This window comes from Lissotriton helveticus, chromosome 3_1 (assembly GCF_964261635.1).
Source record: "Lissotriton helveticus chromosome 3_1, aLisHel1.1, whole genome shotgun sequence".
NCBI classification, from domain to species: Eukaryota; Metazoa; Chordata; class Amphibia; order Caudata; family Salamandridae; genus Lissotriton; species Lissotriton helveticus.
In genome coordinates, this window is record NC_136061.1 from 1853166672 (window position 1) to 1853187700 (window position 21029).

The 21029-nt window shown below is 48.1% G+C and overlaps 1 protein-coding gene across 1 annotated transcript in view; it reads right to left on the reverse strand.

Moving 5' to 3' along the window:
• Positions 1–21029, reverse strand: part of TSPAN4 (tetraspanin 4) — a 2988612-nt gene that overhangs the window by 2631689 nt on the left and 335894 nt on the right. The window contains exon 2 of the mRNA XM_078682789.1: positions 1903–1975. The gene's annotated coding sequence lies outside the window, so the exon portion shown is untranslated. The remainder of the gene's footprint in view (positions 1–1902; positions 1976–21029) is intronic.

Consider the following 21029-nt stretch of genomic DNA (forward strand, 5'->3'; position numbering starts at 1 on the left):
AAGGCAAACTTTAACCCACCAGGCAAGGCTTACAATGTTGTGAGGATGACGTATGGTAGGACACTCCCCTCAGCTTCTGTCTATTCTAGGGCAAGGAATCTGGACTATCCTCCAAAGGAGAGGATGTGGCCTAGCGGCTACGGCGGTCGATCTCCAAGATGGGAACCAGGTTCGAGTCTCGACAGGAACGCTCAACATGCTGTGATTCTGGGCAAATCTCCCTGTGCCTAAAAATGAATGTGTCCGTCTCTAACTCAACTGGTGCTCATGTAAAGTGCTATGATAACTTTGGGTCTAGTTCGTGCTATATAAAAACTCCCCAAAAATACAAAAAGGAGCAGGTTTCTGAGTGGCCATGGCCAGATACCAACAGTTGCTAGCATGATGTCTTTACACCACAGTGCTTCCAAGCAATGTGTGGGTTTTTAAAAAGAGCGCCTGCTCCTGGTTCATATAGAACACATTCCAAAGTAAAAATGTCAGTGTTATTTTTTATAATAAAGTGATTCTCACTCCAACTACAAATGTAAGGTTCTGAATAAATTGCTTTCAGAGACAAAAATAAGCCATAAAACAAGCAGTTGACTAATATTAGGCCTCAGAATTGGGACTATTCCTCTTAAGTAAAGACAGTTAGAGGTATGTCAGGCTGAATTTTATCATGGGGTGTGTTTCTTTGGTACTACACATAACAGGCTTATTACTATTCCTGCACAAATGATAACAACTGTGTGATAGCTTTGTGCCAGAATAACGCTTTCTAGCCCATACCCCTAAGTGGGAATACTCCAGTGAAAAAACTACAGACATGGCAGGCACATTTACTGTTAAATGAATCTGCTAGGCTAAAAGATGGAACATGCCCACTGTAGAAAATTAAAGGGAAGGGTTAGACCTCAGGATTGCCTTTGAAGGAGACTACCTTGTCTGAACTTACTCATTGTGTAAGTGCTTCCACCATTCAGTTTGATTTTTGGCAAACTGCGTATGATCAGTTCCATGTTTTGCTCCTTGTGAGATATAAGATCTACTAGAACCCTGGCAGGTGCTGCTTTTAGATGTCTATGAGAGAAAGGCTGTGCTCAACGTGATGATGTAAGAAAAAGAACAAAAAATGGACGGAATGCTGCACAATGCAAACATTCACCCCCAGTCACAAAGATCTGGGTTTAATCCATCCTTCTTTTGCTCCCCACACCACCCCAGCTTGGACGATATGCAAATCAGCCTTGACCCTGCTCCTCATGGGAACAGTCCAGCCCGAACTGCCAAGTCAGGTCCTCTCTGGACCTGAAACAAGCATAACATGTGCGTGTATTGGCTAAGTTGTTGAATGACCGGTGCACTACCTGAATGTTTGCAGTTTTTTTTTGTTGTTGTTGCTGCTTTATGTAGCACAAATTTCGATCAAAAGGCATGGAGCATTTCACATGAACACCAGTTACATTACACAAGGACCAGACTTACAGGATGTTGAACCAATGCCAGACTCAAACCTGGTTCCCCAGTTCCAAATCAGCAGCTCTGGCTGTTACACCACACCCTGTCCCCTTATTTAAATAAACCTTATATGTAGGAAACCATACATGTAGGTAACATCTGTATCTATGGAAGTTTTTACCACCCCAAATTCTGCCTTGTGTGCTTGAAAGTGAACACCTGGAATGCAGACCTTTGCCAGAATTGAAAATACATTAGTTGTCTGTTTTTCTGATTTGTCCAGCATATCTGATGACTTGAACAATGGGGAGAACTGAAGAATGAGAAGTAGGTGGGACGAGACATATGCAGTACACAACTCACCATAAATATCAAAATCACTATCCATATCCTAATGGCAAGCAGAAGATGGAATAGAAGAGAGAGATCAATACTGTAAATTATTGAGACCAGTGTACTCACTGAAGATGATTTATTGGGGTTGTCCAAAATGGGGCGGGTTCATCACAGGCTTCAACTCAGGAGTGAAAAAGACCTGCAATAAATAGTAGAATCATATTCAATAAAGTCATAACTAGAATCGCATGAAATAACGTCATAATAACCAATGAATATAACCTATGATAATATTTATGGCACATGTCCTGACATCTATGATCAGATTTTTCAAACATGCATGAAAAAGAATATAATTAAGCCTTAGTAAGCTATGTTTGGGTAGATGTAGAAGTATAGGCGGGCCACTGGAATTATGTGATTGCACAGCTGTGGCGATTTTCGCATAATTATAGATTTGCCGCATTCTGCCGCATAATCTGCAGGTTTTAACAAAAGAAATTGTTATTAGCTCAAACAGTGCAAACGCAGTGACATATGCTGCTGCCCATTGGAAGGGCCATTGCAAAGGTTAACTGGTCACCTTTCTATTGAATATTACTATATTTGGATGTTGAACTGATACTAATGAGTTGCAACTAATGCTCAGACAGTGTTAACAAGCTTACAAATGACCAGTTAATGAAGTAATACTAACACAACATGTGCAGTAGTATGACACATAATTTGCCCTTTCTTGGTGCATAGTTTACTTGCCCCTGCCGCATAATTTGACCATTCCCGCTGCATAGTTCCAGTAGCCCTGAGGATAGGCTAGTTTTGAGCACGATGACTAACAGATCTGCATTGATGGAGTAGATGCAGCGGTTTATTTGCGGATTGTTTGGTCATGATACTACCTGATAGAAGTACCTTTTCTTTCCATGGTGAGAGGGCTGGGCTCCATCTGCATTCATTCTGTGCCAGTATACAACCAATGACCCCTGCCCTCTTTCTAAGGAAAAGGGGCTGCCTGAGAGAGGCATACGGTTGACTACCCGAAATTCTGATCGAATTACGGCTCGGATCAACTGCTTTTGCAAAGACTATAATTTTCTGATTTAGCATGTTTGTGGTCACGCTGAGAAGGAAAACCGTGCTGCATGTCCTGTATTTGTAAATAGAGATGAACAAATTCCGTGCTGAGGTACAGGAACCAGAAATGGCAGTGGTGGCAAAAACAGAATTCCAGAGAAGGAAAACCTTGATCTGATTAATCTGTATGTAATCTGAAGGTAATCCATTTTCATTTCTTGTGAGATAGGTCAGTGGGTGATATACCTACTTCAAATATCTGTGTAGGCTGCAGGACACAGGTTCCAACCTCATTAGAAAGAAAACTATGGGTGCATGCACCTCCAGTAAAGATCTGCGTCCTGCAGGTTACTGTTTGCAGTCTTGGTGAGAAAGCTCAGTGAGTTAAAGCCCTTGCTGCAAAAACCGCAAGTCACAGACTCTTATCGTAGTGAAGTGGATCAAGGATCAGTTTGTAATCTGTGTGTCGTAGGTCCACTACTAATGTAACAGCTCCCTTTCAGCAGCACACTATGCCCTTTGCATAAAAAAAGAAAAACGTTAACATGCACAAATAAATGTAAACCTTTAGTCCTAGGATTTGTAAATTTTTCACCAACAGTTTAAACTGTACCCCATGTAAGCCCCGCCACTCCTCCACACTCCCTCAACACTTACACCTTTTTAGGTCTCGTGACCTATCAATGCGCATGCGCATTGAGAGAAGCGAGACTATAGGGCTTTAAACAAAGTTTACCTAACTGCGGCGATTTGGTGCTGTGCCTGTGGCTTTTAGGTCAATGCGCAAGCGCATTGACCTAAAATGCGCGTGCACATCACCAAATCGCCGTCTGTTCCCTCAGCCGCACTCCTCCCACACCTTTGAAGTGAAGCTTAGCTTCACTTCAAAGGCCCCGGCTGCTTCACACCCTCATGCCGCTCTCCCCGCTCCGCCCCCTCCCCTGCCCGCCGTGTGCATTTCTCCTCCCCCCCCCCCTCCCCACAGCAATGCCCTCCATCTTGTTTCCTTTCTTGTTTTTCTTTCAGGTGAGATATCTTTTCCATCATTTGCGATAATACAGTTCTCATATGCATTTTTTAATTATTAGCAGCATATACACAGGCGCCCCTTCGGCGCTTTTGCTCTCAACCCTACTATCCTGTCAGCCGCATCTCTATAAGTTACTCGAAGCATGGCCTGACATGTGCACAGCTTATTCCGGCACCACCATCCTGCCAGACGCTTCTGCTTTGTTCGCCCACCGCATGGCCCTATTTGTGCACATTTTACTTTCGTGCATACCTTCCCGACTTCTGCCTTTTCGGGTCTCACACTCACCGCAGACCCCTTCACATGGCTCACACCCACATTTTTTTCAGGTTACCATGCCAGGTTACCTCACTCACCCTCAACCCCTCACCCTCACTCACCCTCAACCCCTCACCCTCACCCTCACTCACCCTCACTCACCCTCAACCCCTCACCCTCAACCCCTCACCCTCACTCCCCCTCACCCTCACCCTCACTCACCCTCAACCCCTCACCCTCACTCACCCTCAACCCCTCACCCTCACTCACCCTCACCCTCACTCACCCTCAACCCCTCACCCTCACTCACCCTCACCCTCACTCACCCTCACTCACCCTCACCCTCACTCACCCTCACCCTCATTCACCCTCACTCACCCTCACCCTCACTCACCCTCACCCTCACTCACCCTCAACCCCTCACCCTCACTCACCCTCACCCTCACTCACCCTCACTCACCCTCACTCACCCTCAACCCCTCACCCTCACTCACCCTCAACCCCTCACCCTCAACCCCTCACCCTCAACCACTCACTCACCCTCACTCACCCTCACCCTCACTCACCCTCAACCCCTCACCCTCACTCACCCTCACCCTCACCCTCACTCACCCTCAACCTCACCCTCCCTCAACCCCTCACCCTCACTCACCCTCAACCCCTCACCCTCACTCACCCTCACTCACCCTCACCCTCACTCACCCTCACTCACCCTCACCCTCACTCACCCTCACCCTCACTCACCCTCACTCACCCTCACCCTCACTCACCCTCACCCTCACTCACCCTCACCCCCTCACCCTCACTCACCCTCACTCACCCTCAACCCCTCACCCTCACCCTCACTCACCCTCAACCCCTCACCCTCACTCACCCTCAACCCCTCACCCTCACCCTCACTCACCCTCACCCTCACTCACCCTCACTCACCCTCAACCCCTCACCCTCACTCACCCTCACTCACCCTCAACCCCTCACCCTCAACCCCTCACCCTCACTCACCCTCAACCCCTCACCCTCACTCACCCTCAACCCCTCACCCTCACTCACCCTCAACCCCTCACCCTCACTCACCCTCACCCTCACTCACCCTCAACCCCTCACCCTCACTCACCCTCACCCTCACTCACCCTCACTCACCCTCACTCACCCTCACTCACCCTCATCCTCACTCACCCTCACCCTCACTCACCCTCACCCTCACTCACCCTCACTCACCCTCAACCCCTCACCCTCAACCCCTCACCCTCACCCTCACTCACCCTCAACCCCTCACCCTCACTCACCCTCAACCCCTCACCCTCATCCTCACTCACCCTCACCCTCACTCACCCTCACCCTCACTCACCCTCAACCCCTCACCCTCACTCACCCTCACCCTCACTCACCCTCACCCTCACTCACCCTCAACCCCTCACCCTCACCACCCCTCACCCTCACTCACCCTCAACCCCTCACCCTCACTCACCCTCAACCCCTCACCCTCACTCACCCTCAACCCCTCACCCTCACTCACCCTCAACCCCTCACCCTCACTCACCCTCACTCACCCTCACTCACCCTCACCCTCACTCACTCACCCTCACTCACCCTCACCCTCACTCACCCTCACTCACCCTCACTCACCCTCACCCTCACTCACCCTCACCCTCACCCTCACTCACCCTCACCCACCCTCACTCACCCTCAACCCCTCACCCTCACTCACCCTCAACCCCTCACCCTCACTCACCCTCAACCCCTCACCCTCACTCACCCTCACCCACCCTCACCCTCACTCACCCTCAACCCCTCACCCTCACTCACCCTCAACCCCTCACCCTCACTCTCACTCACCCTCACTCACCCTCAACCCCTCACCCTCACTCACCCTCACCCACCCTCACCCTCACTCACCCTCACCCTCACTCACCCTCACTCACCCTCAACCCCTCACTCTCACTCACCCTCACTCACCCTCAACCACTCACCCTCACTCACCCTCAACCCCTCACCCTCACTCACCCTCAACCCCTCACCCTCACTCACCCTCACCCTCACTCACCCTCACCCTCACTCACCCTCAACCCCTCACCCTCACTCACCCTCAACCCCTCACCCTCACTCACCCTCAACCCCTCACCCTCACTCACCCTCACCCTCACTCACCCTCAACCCCTCACCCTCACTCACCCTCACCCACCCTCACCCTCACTCACCCTCACCCTCACTCACCCTCACCCTCGCTCACCCTCACCCTCACTCACCCTCACCCTCACCCTCACCCTCACTCACCCTCACCCTCACTCACCCTCAACCCCTGTGGTAAATAAATAATTAATTACCGATACTATTTTTCTATACATTAACTATAACAGATAGCTCAATAAATAAGAGGCAGGATCCGTGATATCTGAGTCAGAATGGCTTTAATCGGATGGCTCGAGCCTAAAGACCATGATGTGGCATGCAATGGAATGGAATGGCAGCTGCAACGTCTCATTAACATTACATAGTATATATAGTAAAACAGTACAATTGTATTGCATACAGTAGGCGTAACAAGTGACAAACGTAAGATAAGAACATATGGGCGTACAAAGAAGGCATGCACAGAGTGTGCACGAAGACATGTGATGTAAACGTCACAGAAGTGTCATAAATGGGTGGGTACATGGAGGGGGCTACCTGGGCAGCTGGAACCTTTAACCTACTGGTGCGCGCAAACGGGCCATGACGTGTAACTAGAGAGAGCTGGGGCTCTGACTTCTGGCACTAGAAGAGGAGACTAAAGTCTGGGATGTCAGGACGACATGTACCTATAGCATATCTGATATCTTGTGTTTAGAGAACATGTTGATAGAATCTAAAAGTCATCAGGGCAAAGGCTACTTGACACTAAGGCTGGTGTATGCATATATTTCTTTATGTATTGCGTGTGCTATGGATACTAATTCAGTAATTCTCTTGCATGGAGACAGAAAGACTAGACTATAGATGAAGATGTTTATGCGGTTCGTTAGCTTAGGAATGTGAAGCCGGGGAGCTGAACTGATAACTAGAGGCATAACATATTCTTGGCAGACAGGCAGGCAGGCCAGGCTGGGCACCGCGCTGCTTGGCAGAAAATAAGTGAAGGGTCAGGGATGCTGGAGGGGCTGCATCGCTCCTCGGAGTGGTTTCAGGAGACGTGAGACCCGAATCTGGTGTCCGGGCCCTTGGAGGCCTAGAAACGGGGACAACTCGATGAATTAACGTGCACAATGTAAAACGTTGGCAACATAGGCCTAAAACTCGTTGCTGTCACGAGGACTGGATAACTGGCATATTAACGTTGGACACAACTATAAATGCGTCTTTAATCTGGAGAGGGGGAACATATGCATGTCGATCATGCACAAATAGCATATAATGGGGAACACGTAGGGACACATGACAAGGTAAAATTCAATTTTCCTCATTCCCTCCTTGTTCCCTACGTTTCCTTCAGGAAACATCAATATTCATGATACCATCTATCTGTTCATATAGCATCATTTGCTCGTCTCGAATCTTCTTGGAATGGGACTTAGGACTTGGAATACAAGAGGTAGCGCACAAGCCGCAAATCGCAGGGCCACATTGTAAACATAGGCAACAACTGAATATGATCATTACTACTATTCCTAGGAATGACAGTACTTTCCATCCCCAGGCAGATATTATACTCCAGAGCCAACCGGACCATGTCCAGGTGCCTGGATTCTGGTGCAACTGATGGGCTATCTTGTGAAGTCTGGTTATAGCTGAATAAACAGACGGTGCGTTATTAGGAATGAAAATGCAACAACTAGATCCGATGACTCTACAAGCTCCGCCCCTATCGGCCAGTATGACGTCAAGAACAAGGCGGTTCTGAAGAACGACAAATCTCATAGCAGATTGCTCTTCAGTTAAGTTACCTAGAGCGGAAGTAGTCTCGTTCACTACTGCTTCAAGGGTTCTGGTTAGCCTACGTATTAGCTTACTATTCTGGACAGGACCTATGAAGAAAAAGAAAACCTTTATTGAAGTCTGTATATTGTTCTAATGCAGTTTCAGTTTGATCGACAATTGGGGACTCGATCTCCCTTCTATGTCTGACGTGTACTAGATGTGTATTTCTGTGATAATCGGATGGGGCTAGAAAAACTGGTGGCAGTAGGAAGGCAATGTAACATGTTCCATCCCAATCTAGGGGCAGACGTACATATGCGGTCTGACCACATACAAAATATGAATGACGTGAGGCTTTGAAATTAGATTTCCCACTGTCACTGTACTTGACCACAGTATTACAATCACTGTGTCCTAGATGTACTGAACCATTCTTTCGGATACATAATTCGCCTTTCACTGGTAGAACTGTAATAGCAGGCAAGTCTGGAGTAGTCTCGGACTGAACATTCAAAACCATGAAGTTGGAGGAAAAATTACCTAGATCATATACTTCATTTTCTAGATCTAACCCTGTTCTATGGGAAAGACCTTCCTTGTCTGGGAAACATGTTCTATTCAGAAGGGACTTATCGTCTAGGGATGATGTTATCGTAAACCATGCTCCACACGAACCATTGTGTGAAAACGGATAGGGAAAGAGTGGCAGAACTCCCTTCGGTGTCTGGAAAGGGGGGAGTCGACCACACATCCAACAATTAGTGGCATTGCTGGTCTGGTGTGAATAGTGTAACATACGTATAAAAGTATTGTTGCGCATGGCAAGTCGGTAGGATAACTCGTGAGGAGGTAGTTCACTAAAAGTGTGCTCTACTGTATTATTAGAGGAAGTGTGTACATGTGAATCAAGAGGAGGAAAAAATACATGTAAAACGTAACTTATGCATGTAATCGTAAGACTCAGAAATAACATAAACAATAAAGTGATTACGCATCTGCTGCGCAAATTTTTACAATAACGTATTTTCTTAGAGTTTCGTCTAACTCTCTCACTAGGGGGGTCTATCTCATACATGTCAGGAACCTGTCTAACCGCTTCACCCGAGAGGGACTTAAACAATTAAACTGTCTGACTTGCTAGACCTCAATTTCATTTTATACTCCTGCTGCGGAGTTTTCTCTAACAGGGGGAGTTTAGAGTCAGTATCTGGGCAGTCCTTGAAAAAAGTCTTTGGACGGAGTCCATGAAAACGTTTAACGTGACTGGAGTGGAGCCATCCCTTGCGGCCCTCCACTTTGACGGCGGTCCTTGTGGTCATCAGTACGAGTTTCGGCTCTTTCCAGCGGGGCTCCAGCGGACTTGAACGATCAAAGTTTCGGATCAAAACCAGATCACCTGGAACGACCACGTGCGGTTTCACCTGGGTGTTGTCTGGAAAGGCAGCCGCAACCTGTGAACGACAAGAGAGTAGTGCAGACATCAAGGAAGCTAGGTAATCTGTCAGCATATTACTGTCAACATCAGTAATTTTACGTGGCATAGGTGTACCCCACATGTTCGGGGGACGACCGAATACAACCTCGAAAGGTGACAGACCTGAACGGGAGTGAGCGACCATTCTCATATAAAAAAGGGCGACTGGCAGAGCTACCATCCAATCTACGCCTTTTTCTGCGCAAACCTTTGCAATGCGGATTTTCAGAGTTTGATTATGTCTCTCGACGAGGCCGGCTGCCTCGGGGTGTCGTACACAATGGAACTTCCACTGGTACCCTAACAGAAGAGATACTTGTTTCATGAGTTCGGATGAGAATGGCTGGCCGTTGTCTGAATACACGACCCTGGGCAAACCATAGCGGGGGAAAAACTCACGAACCAACTGCCTGGCAGTGGTCGCGGCAGTGTAATCTGGGACTGGATATGCTTCTGTCCATCTGGACAAAGCGCATACAACTACGAGGACATACTTGAAACCTCGACATCGATCCATCTGAATATAATCCATCTGGAGGACTTCAAAAGGGTGGTCAGGAGGATGGAATCCACCTTGTTCCACCGGAACACCTTTACCTGGATTGAACTGACAACAGATCATGCAGGTACGCACTTTCTGCTTGGCTGCTGCTCGTAAATGTTTGTTAAACCAAATATTCTGGATGCTGTCTAACATGGCTTTCTCTCCTAAATGTGCTGGACTATGTGCGGTATTAATAATGACTTGAACCATAGAGTCGGGGAGAAACCATGTGGCTTTTCCCTTCGTCAACCATCCCTGATCTGTCTGGACCCCTCCTTGTTCAGACCATTTCTTGATTTCGTCTGGGGTAGCATGTGTCTGTATGTCTAGTACGTCTTGTGTAGGGTCCTTTACTGTCATGCAAGTCGTCTGGACTGGAACGTCTGTCTTTGTCTTGTTAACTGGAATGTCTGGAGTCTGAGCTGTAAGCTTGGCGGTTCGATCTGCTAGATCGTTACCTTGGGAAATGGTGTCAGTGGCTTTCGTATGTGCTTTGCACTTCATGATGGCAATGGCTTTCGGTAAATGTATTGCTTCTAACAGAGCTTGAATGAGGGGGCCATGCTGAATCTTGGCTCCATGAGAGGTCATGAAACCTCTTTCTTGCCAGAGTACTCCAAAGTCGTGAACGACTCCGAATGCATAACGTGAATCTGTATGTATGTTTACTTTCAGGTTCTTAGCTCGTATGCAGGCTTGGGTCAGAGCGATGAGCTCTGCTGCTTGAGCAGACAGGGTGTCGATACGATGTGTTTCTATAACTTCAGTCTCAGTAGTCACTGCATATGCGGCGACTAGTTCTCCTGTACTTGTTCTCATACATGAACCATCCACATAAAGTGTCAGGTCAGGATCAGGTAATGCAATGTCAGTCAGGTCTTGCCTTGGCTTGGTCATGATGTTAATAACTTCCACGCAGTCATGTGTGGCAGGATTCGATGTAATCGAGGGTAACAGTGTAGCAGGATTTAATACGTTGCAGCGTCTGATTTCTATGTGTGGCTGAAACAGTGTCAGTTCATAACCTGTTAATCGTGCAATTGTCAAGTGCTGAGTCTGTGTTCGGTTTAAAAGAACTTCCACAGAGTGCGGAACTTGTACTGTCAGGGAATGTCCTAACACTATGGAATCACTTTGTCTGATAGCTTGAGCTGTGGCTGCAACTGACTTGAGGCACGCAGGCAGAGCCTGGGCTACTGGATCTAATGTGCTAGAGAAATAAGCACAAGGCTTGTGTTGTCCTGCTTGATCTTGCGTGAGAACAGATAATGCTGTCCCATCCCGTTCGGTAACAAAAAGTGTAAAAGGCTTACTGTAGTTTGGTGTCGCTAACACAGGTGCATTACATAAAGCTTTCTTTAACTCGTTAAAAACAAGTGTATGTTCCTGGGTCCAAGGGAGGACAGTCGATATGGCTGCCTCCTGTGTTGTTAACTGTATCAGTGGTTTGGCTAGATATGCGTACTGAGGAATCCATTGTCTGCAGTAAGAAGTGAGGCCGATAAAAGCTCGTACCTCCTTCTGTGTCTTGGGCTGTGGAAGATGTGCTATTAACTGGATACGGTCAGGTGTCAACTGTCTACCCCTCTTGGACAGTAAGTGTCCAAGGTATACCACTTGCTGGACGCAGAATTGCAGTTTGGAAGGGGACACCTTGTGCCCCATGTCTGCCAGGAAATACAAGACTGTCAGTGACGCACGTTCGCAGTCACGTTCTGTACGGGCTGTGATCAATAGATCATCGACATACTGGAGCAGGGCAGTGTCAGTTGGCATGTGAATACTGTCTAGTTGTCTTTTAAGTGCTTGACTGTAAATACTAGGACTTTCTGTGAAACCTTGAGGTGCTCTTGTGAATTTATAGCTTCTTCCATTTAAACAGAATCCGAAAAGAAACTGGCTGTCTGGATGAATGGGGACACTAAAGAATGCGTTCTTGAGATCAATAACAGTAAAGAACGTAGCTTCAGAATCAATGGCAGTCAATAGGGAAGAGATATCTGGAACCACAGGGTACTGGGGTATGATACATTTATTAAGTTCTCGAAGGTCAATCACTAATCGATAAACTGGAGGTGCATTTGGATCAGTACGTTTAAGAATCGGAATGATAGGAGAATTACATACATTGGAGTCAGTTTCTACAACTACTCCTTGAGCGATGAGCTCGTCAATAATTTTCGATAAGGCTGCTACAGCCTCAGGTGGTAATTTGTACTGGCGGATTCGTGGCAATACAACACCTTGTTTCAGAGTGACACGATATGGTGTAATGTGCATACAACCTACATCAGTTGGACCTTGCGCCCATAAATGCTGTGGTACATTCAGTAATCTTGGATCAAAATCACGTAACACATAATGACCTTTAAAATCACGTAAAAACAATCTCACTCCTTCCGGAGAACAGCAGATTACTGCTCCTAATTCTTTCAATGTTTTAATACCCAGTAAATTTTCAGGACAGGATTTCGTAAGTAACAAGTCTGTAGTTCGGGACAATGGACCAACTTCTAGGGAAACTGGTTTCGATATTTCATTAACAATAGGCTTTCCTGAAAATCCCAGGGAAACATTTCTTGAGCCTGAGAGTGGAGCCCCTGGAACCTCGTCATGACTGATGGTAGTCCTACTTGCCCCTGTATCAATCAGAAACTTTCTGTCTTTCCCTAATACTTGACTGTGTACATAGGGACCCTCTTGATCTACAGGAACCTCGATGAGAGGCAAGCCAACCTCCCTCTCTAGGCTGTTTCATGAATACTGCTGATATTCTGGATAATCTGACTGTGCGTACTGGTACATCTGCTGTGTAACGTGTTGTGTGGCAGCTATAGGCTGCGGTACTGTAACTGTCTGTTGTGCGTTCTGCGGTGGTTGTGTATTTAGCGGAACATGTTCTTGTCTAGGAGGACGTGGTCTCTCTTTCGTCTTACCTGTAGCTATGTTATGTTTCAGAACTGCACATTCGTTTATATAATGACCTGGCTGTTTACAGTAATTGCATGTCCCTTTAACAGGAGCTGCAGAATGACTAGTCTGATTCGTACCCCTCTTCTGACTATCTGATGGAACAGACTGTGCAACTAGAACTTTCATTTTCGTATCTTTCATACGTCTCCTTTCGTGTTCTTGCTCTTCCCTGATTCGGTTCTGGTGATACTGTAACATCTGGAGCATTTGGGACGGGGTATTAGCTTGCCATGTACTCTCGACTTTCAATACTCTATTTTTAACTTGCGGTAAAGAATTCTCAACTAGTTTAGTAACAAAAAGATGTGGATACGACTCACTACTTGTTTTCAGACCGCTATTAATAATGAAACATTTCTCAAATCTGGAATAAAAATCACTAGTGTCTTCGTCCTGTTTCTGTTTACAGGCTGAGATGGCGTCCCAGTCTTCCTTTTTCGTGGCTAGTAATCTTGGCAAGACTTGTATTAACAGTTCGGGCAATTCTTTGGCTTTATCCCCAAGACCAGTACCTGGGACTCGTGTGTTATCTTCGTTCTCTAACGCGGTCCAATCTATCTTTTTCTCTCCCACCTCCCATTCTTTTTCTTTAAGTTTTTCATATATGCCCGCAGGCAGCAGGACCTTTAACATTTTGATGATATCGGGATACGTGTATTCTCCCATACGGAGCATGTCTTTTAATTCACGGTGGAACCCTGCTGGATCTTTATCGTGACAGGGCACTAACTTTTTCATTTCTAGTAGCTCTATTTTCGTTATAGGGGTGTAAACAAATACTCGTTCGAGCTCACCCCCCGTTCCCTTAACAGGATGCACTTCTCGCAACGGATTCTGTCTATCTATGTAGAAAGGGGGTGAAACAGAAACAAAATGCGGAGTCAGGAACGTTCTGTATTTGTGGCGCTGTTCTAGAATGACGTTAATTAAATCGGTACCTAGACCTTTCCATCGGTTCAGGAGTAACTCGTTCAATACATTATATAAAGGACCTGGATCAGAATGCTGACTCTCATACAGTATGATGAGGTGCTGGATCATGTACATACCCACCAGTCGCTGCTCGGCTGGCGGAAGCTTCAGAAACATTTGAGCCACTACTTCGTCTGAATACGTGGTAGAATCACTAGTCCATCGAACTGCTGATCAGGCGAGTTCTTGTTCATGCATGGTACTAAGTTTACTGTAACCTATTCGTAATTTCAGAACTTTATCAGTAGCCTGGAATAATTCTTCAAGAGAACACTGTTCTGGTACGGGAGGAGGAAAAACTTTCTTGTAGTCTAGGCGTGTGTGTCTATCGGAAGGTCTCGTCCTACCTACATACGCTATTCTAGTGGGATTCTCGTTGTCTACCTCTTCGTCTGAAGAGTCATTCTCTTTTTCGGCTACTCTCATTGCTTCCTCCTTTTGGTGTATACTTATAATTTCTTTACGAATCTTTCTGTACATGGTTTCTATACTATTCTGTGTTCTGTGTTTTCCTTCTGCTATATTGTCACTCCATCTGGTCAGGACTCTCATCTCTTCTGGATTTTTATCAGGATGATCCTGTTCTCTTATTAAACAATTTATTAAAAATTGTAAAATCATGCCTTGAATCTCGACTTTTCTGTGTACCATAGCTTCGTGAATACTTTCTGGTTTCTCCCCTGTTCGGATGAAATGATATATTCTGTCTAGATGTTCTTTCATATTTGATATGGTAACCAAGAAGCTTGCAACTCGTCGTAAGCGTATGGAATATATTATCATACTATCTTCACCTGGTACTGGATCATATCTACAATCAGATCCGCACTCATTGAAATACTTTTTGAGGGCTTCGTACGTAGTCACTTTCGGGGTACGTTGTAACGCTGCATCTCTCAGCGTCAGGCGTTTTGTTTGAGGCGGGGTGATAGGAATACCTCCCCCTGCTCCTCCTGAACTGGAATCGTCAATTAATACTGAGTTTGCGGCTACTGGTAACGTGACTGGCAAAGTAGGGGTACGTAATGCGGGTTGGTCCTGGGGAACTGGCACATTAACAGGACCAACGACTGGAGGCACAGTAATTACATTAACAGGAGGTGGAAGTTGAACTGGCGGAGGATTCGTATTAGCATATTCTGGGACAGTGTCGTCCAAATAGGAAGAAAGGAAAATTTCAGCCGCGGTCGGTTTATGACGTAGCTTAATCGGGACCAAGGGTGGCGGTAAATTACAGGGTGCTTCCGGGGTCGCCTTAGGCAGACCCTCGGCAAGAAGGTGATACATACCTTTAATAAGAGCATTCCTCTGTCTGTCTGACTGTTCTGCTCTAACTCGTTCACCTTCTTCTAGTAATTCCCTTTCTTGGGCTTTTTCGGAAGATTCCCTACTTAATTCTGCTTTTCTGAATTCTTTCTCTGTTCTTTTATGCGATTCTTTACGCCACAATTCTATGGCATCTTTCTGGGATTGTCTGGCTTTCTTTTTCCATAATGCTTCTTCTACTCTCATGATGCACTCGGCATCCCATGTTCCTGAAACAGGCCATCTATATTTTTCTTCAAGATGTTTGGTGTAGTCCACCCATAAATCTAGATACAGTATGGCATCTAAGCCATGCTTATGATACATGAAATGTCCAGGACTGTCCCTGGGAGGGACAGGAACTGATTCTTCGAGTAACCCTTTTCTGGTTTTTATCTGACGTAACTTCGAAAACAAAGGCATATTTGAACCGTACTTGGACTTGAACGCAATACACAATGAACACAGTAATGAATAGCAAAACAATCACTCATACCACGACATCAATAACACATTAATAACAGTTCGAACAGATACTACCTAATACATTGAAAACATGATACTTGAATTTCTCGAGAACAGACTTACTAGAATTACTGGATGCACTGCTAAAACAGTACAGAACATACCGGTCTCCTAAAGAGACACGTCATACCGTATCCACCTAGGTGAACACGTCGGACCGGATCTGTGTACCCAAACCCGTCGGACCGGGCACAAATTAATGAACCTGTCTAGATACCCCCAGCAACGGTACTCACCGGGAAGCAAACTGAAGGCCTCGGACTGGACTGGACTGCTACGACGTCTGGTTACTGCTACGCACTATGCATGCGCCTCGGGCTTCGGGCTTCGGAAACAGGTGGGCCTCCGGATACCTCGGACCTTGCTCTCTCGGCTTGGGCTCTGGTCGGGACGATCCGCCTTTCTCACCGCCTCGTCTGGATGCCGGACCGCAGTCTCCGTCTCCTCCGTGGGCCTGAGGGAGACTTGAAGCAGAAATATCTGCACGTGCACAGTAGGGGTTCCGTCACGGCTGTAGAAGGGTCAGGGGGCCTGCGTTACATCACCGGCGCGTGAGGAAGGGGCTCGTCCCTATTCAGGCGCCATTTTATGTGGTAAATAAATAATTAATTACCGATACTATTTTTCTATACATTAACTATAACAGATAGCTCAATAAATAAGAGGCAGGATCCGTGATATCTGAGTCAGAATGGCTTTAATCGGATGGCTCGAGCCTAAAGACCATGATGTGGCATGCAATGGAATGGAATGGCAGCTGCAACGTCTCATTAACATTACATAGTATATATAGTAAAACAGTACAATTGTATTGCATACAGTAGGCGTAACAAGTGACAAACGTAAGATAAGAACATATGGGCGTACAAAGAAGGCGTGCACAGAGTGTGCACGAAGACATGTGATGTAAACGTCACAGAAGTGTCATAAATGGGTGGGTACATGGAGGGGGCTACCTGGGCAGCTGGAACCTTTAACCTACTGGTGCGCGCAAACGGGCCATGACGTGTAACTAGAGAGAGCTGGGGCTCTGACTTCTGGCACTAGAAGAGGAGACTAAAGTCTGGGATGTCAGGACGACATGTACCTATAGCATATCTGATATCTTGTGTTTAGAGAACATGTTGATAAAATCTAAAAGTCATCAGGGCAAAGGCTACTTGACACTAAGGCTGGTGCATGCATATATTTCTTTATGTATTGCGTGTGCTATGAATCTTCTATGGATACTAATTCAGTAATTCTCTTGCATGGAGACAGAAAGACTAGACTATAGATGAAGATGTTTATGCGGTTCGTTAGCTTAGGAATGTGAAGCCGGGGAGCTGAACTGATAACTAGAGGCATAACATATTCTTGGCAGACAGGCAGGCAGGCCAGGCTGGGCACCGCGCTGCTTGGCAGAAAATAAGTGAAGGGTCAGGGATGCGGGAGGGGCTGCATCGCTCCTCGGAGTGGTTTCAGGAGACGTGAGACTCGAATCTGGTGTCCGGGCCCTTGGAGGCCTAGAAACGGGGACAACTCGATGAATTAACGTGCACAATGTAAAACGTTGGCAACATAGGCCTAAAACTCGTTGCTGTCACGAGGACTGGATAACTGGCATATTAACGTTGGACACAACTATAATTGCGTCTTTAATCTGGAGAGGGGGAACATATGCATGTCGATCATGCACAAATAGCATATAATGGGGAACACGTAGGGACACATGACAAGGCAAAATTCAATTTTCCTCACCCCTCACCCTCACTCACCCTCACCCTCACTCACCCTCAACCCCTCACCCTCACTCACCCTCAACCCCTCACCCTCAGCCTCACTGACCCTGAACCCCTCAGCCTCAACCCCTCACTCACCCTCAACCCCTCACTCACCCTCACTCTCACTCACCCTCACTCACCCTCACTCACCCTCAACCCCTCACCCTCACTCACCCTCACTCACCCTCAACCCCTCACCCTCACTCACCCTCACTCACCCTCAACCCCTCACCCTCACTCACCCTCACCCACCCTCCCCCTCACTCGCCCTCAACCCCTCACCCTCACTCGCCCTCAACCCCTCACCCTCACTCACCCTCAACCCCTCACCCTCAATAACCCTCAACCCCTCACCCTCAACCCCTCACTCACCCTCACTCTCACTCACCCTCACTCACCCTCAACCCCTCACCCTCACCCTCACTCACCCTCACCCTCACTCACCCTCACCCTCACTCACCCTCAACCCCTCACCCTCACTCACCCTCATCCCCTCACCCTCACTCACCCTCACCCTCACTCAACCCCTCACCCTCAACCCCTCACCCTCACTCACCCTCACCCTCACTCACCCTCAACCCCTCACCCTCACTCACCCTCACTCACCCTCACCCTCACTCACCCTCACTCACCCTCAACCCCTCACCCTCACTCACCCTCACCCTCAACCCCTCACTCACCCTCAACCCCTCACTCACCCTCACTCATCCTCACTCACCCTCACTCACCCTCACCCACCCTCACCCACCCTCACTCACCCTCACCCTCACTCACCCTCACCCTCACTCACCCTCACCCTCACTCACCCTCACCCTCACTCACCCTCAACCCCTCACCCTCACCCTCACTGACCCTCACTCACCCTCAACCCCTCACCCTCACCCTCACTCACCCTCACTCTCACTCACCCTCTCTCACCCTCAACCCCTCACCCTCACTCACCCTCACTCACCCTCAACCCCTCACCCTCACTCATCCTCACCCTCACTCACCCTCAACCCCTCACCCTCACTCACCCTCAACCCCTCACCCTCACTCACCCTCACCCTCACTCACCCTCAACCCCTCACCCTCAACCCCTCACCCTCACTCACCCTCACCCTCACTCACCCTCAACCCCTCACCCTCACTCACCCTCAACCCCTCACCCTCACCCACCCTCACAACACATATTGTGTTACAATAGGTGTCACATTTGCGAAAGATAAAACTATTGGCATTGTAAATAACAAAGCTATTAATTTCGCTATTTTCAAAACAAGCACATAAATAAAAAATGTGTCCTTTACAATACCAATAGCTCAAACTTTCCTAATGCGAGACCTATTGCATTGCTGTGCTTCTCTCCCCTGCTGCACTCTCCTGCTCTCTAGAGATGTGGCCTAACGACCAGAGCTGCCATCTAAGTGACGTAAATACAAAACATGTTGCATTCCAAATGCTATAGGTGTCACATTCGCGAAAGTTATAACTATTGGCATTGTAAATGACAAAGCATAAGTTACTCGAAGCATGGCCTGACATGTGCACAGCTTATTCCGGCACCACCATCCTGCCAGACGCTTCTGCTTTGTTCGCCCACCGTATGGCCCTATTTGTGCACATTTACTTTCGTGCATACCCTTACCCGCAGCCTCTCCTTCCCGACTTCTGCCTTTTCGGGTCTCACACTCACCGCAGACCCCTTCACATGGCTCACACCCACATTTTTTTCAGGTTACCATGCCAGGTTACCTCACTCACCTTCAACCCCTCACCCTCACTCACCCTCAACCCCTCACCCTCACCCTCACTCACCCTCACTCACCCTCAACCCCTCACCCTCAGCCTCACTGACCCTGAACCCCTCAGCCTCAACCCCTCACTCACCTCAACCCCTCACTCACCCTCACTCTCACTCACCCTCACTCACCCTCAACCCCTCACCCTCACTCACCCTCACTCACCCTCAACCCCTCACCCTCACTCACCCTCACTCACCCTCACCCACCCTCACCCTCACTCACCCTCACCCACCCTCACCCTCACTCGCCCTCAACCCCTCACCCTCACTCACCCTCAACCCCTCACCCTCAATAACCCTCAACCCCTCACCCTCAACCCCTCACTCACCCTCACTCTCACTCACCCTCACTCACCCTCAACCCCTCACCCTCACCCTCACTCACCCTCACCCTCACCCTCACTCACCCTCACCCTCACTCACCCTCAACCCCTCACCCTCACTCACCCTCATCCCCTCACCCTCACTCACCCTCACCCTCACTCAACCCCTCACCCTCAACCCCTCACCCTCACTCACCCTCACCCTCACTCACCCTCAACCCCTCACCCTCAACCCCTCACCCTCACTCACCCTCACTCACCCTCACCCTCACTCACCCTCACTCACCCTCAACCCCTCACCCTCACTCACCCTCACCCTCAACCCCTCACTCACCCTCAACCCCTCACTCACCCTCACTCATCCTCACTCACCCTCACTCACCCTCACCCACCCTCACCCACCCTCACTCACCCTCACCCTCACTCACCCTCACCCTCACTCACCCTCACCCTCACTCACCCTCAACCCCTCACCCTCACCCTCACTGACCCTCACTCACCCTCAACCCCTCACCCTCACCCTCACTCACCCTCACTCTCACTCACCCTCACTCACCCTCAACCCCTCACCCTCACTCACCCTCACCCTCACTCACCCTCAACCCCTCACCCTCACTCATCCTCACCCTCACTCACCCTCAACCCCTCACCCTCACTCACCCTCAACCCCTCACCCTCACCCACCCTCACAACACATATTGTGTTACAATAGGTGTCACATTTGCGAAAGATAAAACAATTGGCATTGTAAATAACAAAGCTATTAATTTCGCTATTTTCAAAACAAGCACATAAATAAAAAATGTGTCCTTTACAATACCAATAGCTCAAACTTTCCTAATGCGAGACCTATTGCATTGCTGTGCTTCTCTCCCCTGCTGCACTCTCCTGCTCTCTAGAGATGTGGCCTAACGACCAGAGCTGCCATCTAAGTGACGTAAATACAAAACATGTTGCATTCCAAATGCTATAGGTGTCACATTCGCGAAAGTTATAACTATTGGCATTGTAAATGACAAAGCATAAGTTACTCGAAGCATGGCCTGACATGTGCACAGCTTATTCCGGCACCACCATCCTGCCAGACGCTTCTGCTTTGTTCGCCCACCGCATGGCCCTATTTGTGCACATTTTACTTTCGTGCATACCCTTACCCGCAGCCTCTCCTTCCCGACTTCTGCCTTTTCGGGTCTCACACTCACCGCAGACCCCTTCACATGGCTCACACCCACATTTTTTTCAGGTTACCATGCCAGGTTACCTCACTCACCTTCAACCCCTCACCCTCACTCACCCTCAACCCCTCACCCTCACCCTCACTCACCCTCACTCACC